This window comes from Hyla sarda, chromosome 3, assembly GCF_029499605.1.
Source record: "Hyla sarda isolate aHylSar1 chromosome 3, aHylSar1.hap1, whole genome shotgun sequence".
Taxonomy (NCBI): Eukaryota; Metazoa; Chordata; class Amphibia; order Anura; family Hylidae; genus Hyla; species Hyla sarda.
This window is the reverse complement of record NC_079191.1, coordinates 325,467,649-325,476,026: the sequence shown is the minus strand read 5'-3', so window position 1 is coordinate 325,476,026 and position 8,378 is coordinate 325,467,649. Positions and strand designations below refer to the sequence as shown.

The 8,378-nt window shown below is 41.3% G+C and overlaps 1 protein-coding gene across 1 annotated transcript in view; it reads right to left on the bottom strand.

Moving 5' to 3' along the window:
• The window catches only part of ADGRG6 (adhesion G protein-coupled receptor G6), a 211,070-nt gene that overhangs the window by 187,609 nt on the left and 15,083 nt on the right, over positions 1-8,378 (bottom strand). The window lies entirely within an intron of this gene.

Here is an 8,378-nt window from a genome sequence, read left to right as displayed (position 1 = left end):
CTTAGACTGCCTCCCTTGTGTTTACTGTCTCTTTACTGTATGGTGGACAGGGCTGTTGCTGAAACTTTTCCTAAAGAGACTCTGTTCAAGCACAGCCCCACCCTAAACCCCTGCAACTGCACTTATCCCAGTACTACACCATGCACCTCTCATACTGTGCAGCAGTTCTGTCCACTTCTGTCCTTAAGTGTCTTTAGCTGGTATTTTATGTATGGATAAGTGTTTCCTATGGATTACTTTTTTAGGTTAATCTGCAGTGTATCTCCTATTTGTACATTATTTTTATCTATATTTTTTTTTACACAATAAGTATTAATATATTTTAGAAATATTTAAACAGCAGATTTAATTGCCAGTAACTTTACCTTAAAGGGGTGCTCCACTGGAAAACATTTTTATTTTTTAAACCAACTGGGGACAGATTTGTAAATTACTACTATTGAAAAGCTGTAATAATTTAGAAACCTGACAGCGTGTGATCAATTTCCCTATAGCGCCACCATAGATGATCAAATCCCCTATAGCGCCACCAAAGGAGGGATAATGCATTACACAAATTGCATTGAAATCAATGGCTTGTGCATATAATGCATGGATAAAGCAGTCTCATCGTAGAGAGAAATTTTTTTTCACTTTGACTAATAGATAAGGATCATAAAAAGACCTTCCCTCTCTTACATCTAAATTTTCTCTTCTTTTTTATTTTATTTAATCTATTATAACCCTTAAAGGGGTACTCCACTGGTAAACATTGTTTTTAAATCAACTGGTGCCGGAAAGTGAAAAAGATATGTAAATTACTTCTATTAAATAATCATGATCCTTCGAGTACTCAGCTGCTGTATCATCCACAGATTTGTAAATTAATTCTATTAAAAAATCGTAATCTTTCCAGTACTTATCAGTTGCTGTTATGATCCACAGGAGGTTCTTTTCTTTATGAGTTTCCTTTCTGCCTGACCACAGTGCTCTCTGCTGACACCTCTGTCCATTTTAGGAACTGTCCAGAGCAAGATTGGTTTTCTATGGGGATTTGCTCCTACTCTGGACAGTTCCTAAAATGGACAGAGGTGTCAGCAGAGAGCACTGTGGTCAGGCAGAAAGGAAATTTTAAAAGAAAATAACTTCCTGTGGATCATAACAGCAGCTGTTAAGTACTGGAAGGATCATGATTATTTAATAGAAGTAATTTACATATCTTTTTAGCTTTCCGGCACCAGTTGATTTAAAAAAGAGTTTTCCAGTGGAGGGTTATAATACAGGGTGGGCCCTTTATATGGATACACCTTAATAAAATGAGAATGGTTGGTGATATTAACTTCCTGTTTGTGGCACATTAGTATATGTGAGGGGGGAAACTTTTCAAGGTGGGTGGTGACCATGGCAGCCATTTTGAAGTTGGCCATTTTGAATCCAACTTTTGTTTTTTCAATAGGAAGAGGGTCATGTGTCACATGTGACATTGGGCATTTCACAAGAAAAACAATGATGTGCTTGGTTTTAACATAACTTTACTCTTTCATGAGTTATTTACACGTTTCTGACCACTTATAAAATGTGTTCAATGTGCTGCCCATTGTGTTGGATTGTCAATGCAACCCTCTTCTCCCACTCTTCACACACTGATAGCAACACCGTAGGAGAAATGCTAGCACAGGCTTCCAGTATCCGTAGTTTCAGGTGCTGCACATCTCGTATCTTCACAGCATAGACAATTGCCTTCAGATGACCCCAAAGATAAAAGTCTAAGGGGGTCAGATCGGGAGACCTTGGGGACCACTCAACTGGTCCACGATGACCAATCCACTTTCCAGAAAACTGTTCATCTAAGAATGCTCGGACCTGACACCCATAATGTGGTGGTGCACCATCTTGCTGGAAATAGTCAGGGAACGTGCCAGCTTAAGTGCATAAAGAGGGAAACACATCATCATGTAGGCCACTGGATATGCGAAATTGCTACATGATGATGTGTTTCCCTCTTTATGCACTGAAGCTGGCATGTTCACTGCGTTTTTCCAGCAAGATGGTGCATCACCACATTATAGATGAACAGTTTCCTGGAAAGTGGATTGGTCGTTGTGGACCAGTTGAATGGCCCCCAAGGTCTCCCGATCTGACCCCCTTAGACTTTTATCTTTAGGGTCCTCTGAAGGCAATTGTCTATGCTGTGAAGATACGAGATGTGCAGCACCTGAAACTACGGATACTGGAAGCCTGTGCTAGCATTTTTCCTGCGGTGTTGCTATCAGTATGTGAAGAGTGGGAGAAGAGGGTTGCATTGACAATCCAACACAATGGGCAGCACATTGAACACATTTTATAAGTGGTCAGAAACTTGTAAATAACTCATGAAATAATAAAGTTACGTTAAAACTAAGCACAAAATTGTTTTTCTTGTGAAATTCCCAATGAGTTTGACGTGTCACATGACCCTCTTCCTATTGAAAAAACAAAAGTTGGATTCAAAATGTCAGACTTCAAAATGGCCGCCATGGTCACCACCCATCTTGAAAAGTTTCCTCCCTCACATATACTAATGTGTCACAAACAGGAAGTTAATATCACCCACCGTTCCCATTTTATTAAGGTGTATCCATATAAATGGCCCACCCTGTAGGTTAAATTTAAAAAAAAAAAAGAGAGAAAATTTTGATTTAAGAGAGGGAAAATCTAATTATGATCCTTATCTATTAGTCAAAGTGAAAAAAAGTTTTCTCTCTTCGATGAGACTGCTTTATCCATACATTATATGGACAAGCCATTGATTTCAATGCAATTTGTGTAATGCATTATCCCTCCTTTGGTGGGGCTATAGGAGATTTGATCACCTATGGTGGCGCTATAGGGAAAATTATCACATGCTGTCAGGTTTCTAAATGATTACAGCTGACTATTTAAATCCCTTCAAGACACCCAGCATTATTATTATTTTTTTTATCAGGCGACCCCTTCTACTGTATATGAAAAAGTTATTGGACAAAACAGACAACCCCTTTGAGGCATTTATACAATCAGTGTGTCGGTGCCAGAATGTACATACAGTAGCAGGAACTCCGATCGCTTCACTCCCGGCTCCTATAATGTACCGTGCTTTCAACTGTGTTCGTGTTTTTAGGATACAGACACAGTTTGCAGCTATCACACAACAGAGAGCCATCAGCATGCAGTCTGCACCATGCAGCATCTAAAGGAGGACATATACACGTATGCAGTATTTATATTAATACATATATGCCATATTTATACAGAAATGTTGGGTCACAAAAGGGTACATAGAAGAGGAATTTTTACAATGTGGGAAACAGAAGGAGCAAAATTATAGTGCAAGGCAAAGAAGGGGTATTATCATAATGTGAGGGCACATAAGTGGGCAGTATTATGGTGTGGGGGCACACGAGGGGGAAGCATATTGTTATAGTGTCAGAGCAAAGATCATACAGTACATTGTAACATAGGGGCAAAGAAGGGAGCATTACTATAATGTGGAGGCACTAAATTATTGTAATGTGGGGGGCATTCCTCTGTTTCCTTATCTCTTCTCCTGACCTCTTTTTGTGACTTTGTTTGTTATGACAATCCTCCAGTAGGCTGATGAGGTTTCTTCAACAGTATCTGGATGATCACAGTCCCCACCTCACCCCTGAGATCACTCACTCACTGACTGTCCACACTTTCTAATTTCCTCCTATTTCTAGTCTCTTTACACTGTGCTTCCCTTCATGTTCTCAATGTTCCGCTTGTGAAAGTCCTCCAGGTGCTGGGAGCTTCAGGTTTGCTCATAAGCTCTTGCTCAGACTGCCTGCCTTGTTTTTACAGTCTCTTTACTGCGTCTATGGTAGACAGGGCTGTTGCTGAAACTTTTCCTAAAATACTGTTCAAGCACATTTCCACTCTAAAACCCTGCAGCTGTACTTATCCCAGAAATACACCATGCACTTCTGACTCTTAAATATGAATAGGTATTTCCTGCAAATTACTTTTATTGGTTAATCTGCCGGAGGGGGCATTGTTAGAACATGAGAGCACAGAAAGTGACTTTATGATAATGGGAGGGGACAAAAAAGGGAGCATAAAAGGGCCTTTTTAAAGTGTGGGGACACGGAGGGTGAGTGTGTGTGTCTTAAGTATAGTATAGTTTCTTAAGTATAGTATAGTATAGTAGAGTTACAGTATAGAGCAGAGTATGCAGTAGAGATGTACAGTTGCTAATACTGTTATGCGCTGCAGATTTTGTGCAAACCTTTTTTACTTAGAATTTTTTATTTGGGGGAGAGGGGTGTCAACCATTTTAAAGGGTTACTCCGCTCCCTTAATGCTGTGTGCGGGCTTCCGTGTTCACGCCCGCCCCCTTGTGACATTGCGGCCTGCCCCCTCAATGAAAGGGAAGGGAGCATGATGGCCGTCACGCCCCCTCCCATAGACTTGCATTGAGAGGGCGGGACTTGACGTCACATGACAGGGCGTGACATCACAAGGGGGTGGGCGTGAACATGAAAGCAAGCACACAGCGTTCAGGAACTCAATGTTCTGGATGCTGGGGAGCGCAGTAACCCTTTAACTTTCAGTTCAAGCTGCAGAAAATATACAATTAGCCCTGCCTATTGATGTTCATAACTCCTGACCTCTGACCCTGTACCTAGACAGATACTGTCCCTGGGGAATGTTAACCTTAACCCCTTAAGGACTCAGCCCATTTTGGCCTTAAGGACTCAGACAATTAAATTTTTACGTTTTAATTTTTTCCTCCTCGCCTTCTAAAAATCATAACTCTTTTATATTTTCATCCACAGACTAGTGTGAGGGCTTGTTTTTTGCGCGACCAGTTGTCCTTTGTAATGACATAACTCATTATATCATAAAATGTATGGCGCAACCAAAAAACACTATTTTTGTGGGGAAATTAAAACGAAAAACGCAATTTTGCTAATTTTGGAAGGTTTCGTTTTCACGCCGTACAATTTATGGTAAAAATGACATGTGTTCTTTATTCTGAGGGTCAATACGATTAAAATGATACTCATTATTACATACTTTTCTATTATTGTTGCGCTTAAAAAAAATCACAAACTTTTTAACCAAATTAGTACGTTTATAATCCCTTTATTTTGATGACCTCTAACTTTTTTATTTTTCCGTATAAGCGGCGGTAGGGGGGCTCATTTTTTGCGCCATAATCTGTACTTTTTTTTGATACCACATTTGCATATAAAAAACTTTAATACATTTTTTATAATTTTTTTTTAATAAAATGTATTAAAAAAGTAGCAATTTTGGACTTTTTTTTTTTCGTTCACGCCGTTCACCGTACGGGATCATTAACATTTTATTTTAATAGTTCGGACATTTATGCACGCGGCGATACCAAATATGTCTATAAAATTTATTTTTTACGCTTTTTGGGGGTAAAATAGGAAAAAACGGACGTTTAACTTTTTTATTGGGGGAGGGGATTTTTCACTTTTTTTTTACTTTTGCTTTTACATTTTTTTTTTACACTTGAATAGTCCCCATAATACCATAATTGCTAATACTGATCTGATCTATGTATAGGACATAGAACAGATCAGTGTTATCGGCGATCTTCTGCTCTGGTCTGCTCGATCTCAGACCAGAGCAGGAGACGCCGGGAGCCGGATGGAGGAAGGTGAGGAGACCTCCGTGTGGCGTTCTGAATGATCGGATCCCCGCAGCAGCGCTGCGGGCGATCCGATCATTAATTCAAATCGCGCACTGCCGCATATGCCGGGATCTGTATTAATCCCGGCACCTGAGGGGTTAATGGCGGACGCCCGCGCGATCGCGGGCGTCGGCGATTGCCGGCGGGTCCCTGGCTGCGATCAGCAGCCGGGATCAGCCGTGCATGACACGGGCATCGCTCCAATGCCCGCGCTTATGCACAGGACGTAAATGTACGTCCTGGTGCGTTAAGTACCACCGCACCAGGACGTACATTTACGTCCTTAAGGGGTTAAAGAGTACCTGTCACTAACTAATCTATCACTGATTTACAACTATTACCTGTCCCTGACTGATGTTTAGAACCATCCTGCTCTTAATGTCTGGAGAATGTTGCGGGCAGCAGAACGTTCTACATGGCATCTCCAGACTCGGTCACGTCTGTCACGTGCTCAGTGTCAACCTACTTTCATCTGTGAAGAGCACAGGGCGCCAGTGGCAAATTTGCCAATCTTGGTGTTCTCTGGAAAATGCCAAACGTCCTGCACGGTGTTGGGCTGTAAGCACAACCCCACCTGTGGATGTCGGGCCCTCATACCACCCTCATGGAGTCTGTTTCTGACCGTTTGAGTGGACACGTCACATTTGTGGCCTGCTGGAGGTCATTTTGCAGGGTTCCGGCAGTGCTCATCCTGCTCCTCCTTGCACAAAAGCGGAGTTAGCAGTCCTGCTGGATGGTTGTTACCCTCCTACAGCCTCCTCCATGTCTCCTAATGTACTGGCCTGTCTCCTGGTAGCACCTCCATGCTCTGGACACTACACTGACAGACACACAGCAAACATTCTTGCCACAGCTAACATTGATGTGCCATTCTGGATGAGCTGCACTACTTGAGACACTTGTGTGGGTTGTAGACTCCGTCTCATGCTGCCACTAGATTAAAAGCACCTCCAGCATTCAAAAATGACCAAAAAATCAGCTAGGAAGCATAGGGACTGAGAAGTGTTCTGTGGTCACCACCGGCAGAACCACTCCTTTATTGCGGATGTCTTGCTAATTGCCTATAATTTCAACCTGTTGTCTGTTCCATTTGCACAACAGCATGTGAAATTGATTGTCAATCAGTATTGCTTCCTGAGTGGACAGTGTGATGTCACAGAAGTGTGATTGACTTGGAGTTACATTGTGTTGTTTAAGTGTTCCCTTTATTTTTATGAGCAGTGTATCTTGGAATCATCAAGAAGAAACCAACAAGACAGACCAACAGCAATAACCGGCACATTGGGGGAGATTTATTGAAACGTGTGCAGAGAAGTTGACCAGTTGCCCAAAACAATCAATTAGATTGTTCTTTTTATTTTTAAAAAGGCCTCTTAAAGGGGTACTCCGGCGCTTAGATATCTTATCCCCTTATCCTAAGATGCCTGATTGCGGGGGGGCCCGCTGCTGGGGACCCCCATGATCTTGCACACAGCACCACAGTTAAAATCATTCCCCCGAGCCTGTTCACTCCGGGTCTGATTACCGGCGATCACGGGGCCAGCGGCGTGAGACGTCACGCCTCCGCCCCCGTGTGACATCACGCTCCGCCCCTCAATGCAAGCCTATGGTAGGGGGCATGACAGCTGTCCTTTGGTTAGGGGATAAGATGTCTAAGCGCCGGAGTACCCCTTTAAAAGTGAAAGAAACAACTGGTCAACTTTTCCTCTGTACAAGTTTTGATAAATCTCCCCCTTTGTCATTTGATTCCAGTAGCTAATTTTCTAAAAGAAATTACCTCCAGCTGTTGCAAAACTACAACTCCCAACATGCTGGGACATCTAAAGGATGTCTGGGAATGCTGGAAGTTGTACTTTTGCTACAGTTGGAGGCACTCTTGTTGGGAAACACTAGTCTAAGGCTTTTCTCACTCACACAGACACACAAACACACACACAGGGTGAGATTTATCAAAACCTGTGCAGAGGAAAAGGGGAGCAGTTTCCAATAGCAACCAATCAAATCATTTCTTTTGTTTTTTTAGAGGCCTTTTCAAAAAAATGAAAGAAGCGATCTTCTTTTTTTATTTCTAAAAAGCCATTGTTTCATTTCATGTTTGTTTTTTGTGTATTTCTATTTTCATAAAGGGGTACTCCGGAGTGAAGAAAAAAAAACAATCAAGTTATGCAGATTTGTAAATTACACCAAAAGTGATCCCATATAATGTAATAAATCCAACTCATATAGCCATAAATTCCCAACAAAAGAAACCAACGTATATATGGACCAAATAATAACTTTATTGATACATAAATGCAATGAACAACATACAGTGGGGCAAAAAAGTATTTAGTCAACCACCAATTGTTTAAGTTCTCCCACTTAAAAAGATGAGAGAGGCCTGTAATTTTCATCATAGGTATACCTCAACTATGAGAGACAGAATGAGAAAAAAAATCCATAAAATCGCATTGTCTGATTTTTTAAGAATTTATTTGCTAATTATGGTGGAAAATATGTATTTGGTCAATAACAAAAGTTTATCTGAATACTTTGTTATATATAAAGTTTACTGTAAGTCTTCAAAAGGTTTTCACACACTGTTGTTGGTATTTTGGCCCATTCCTCCATGCAGATCTCCTCTAGAGCAGTGATGTTTTGGAGCTGTCGCTGAGCAACACAGACTTTCAACTCCCTCCAAAGGTTTTCTATGGAATTG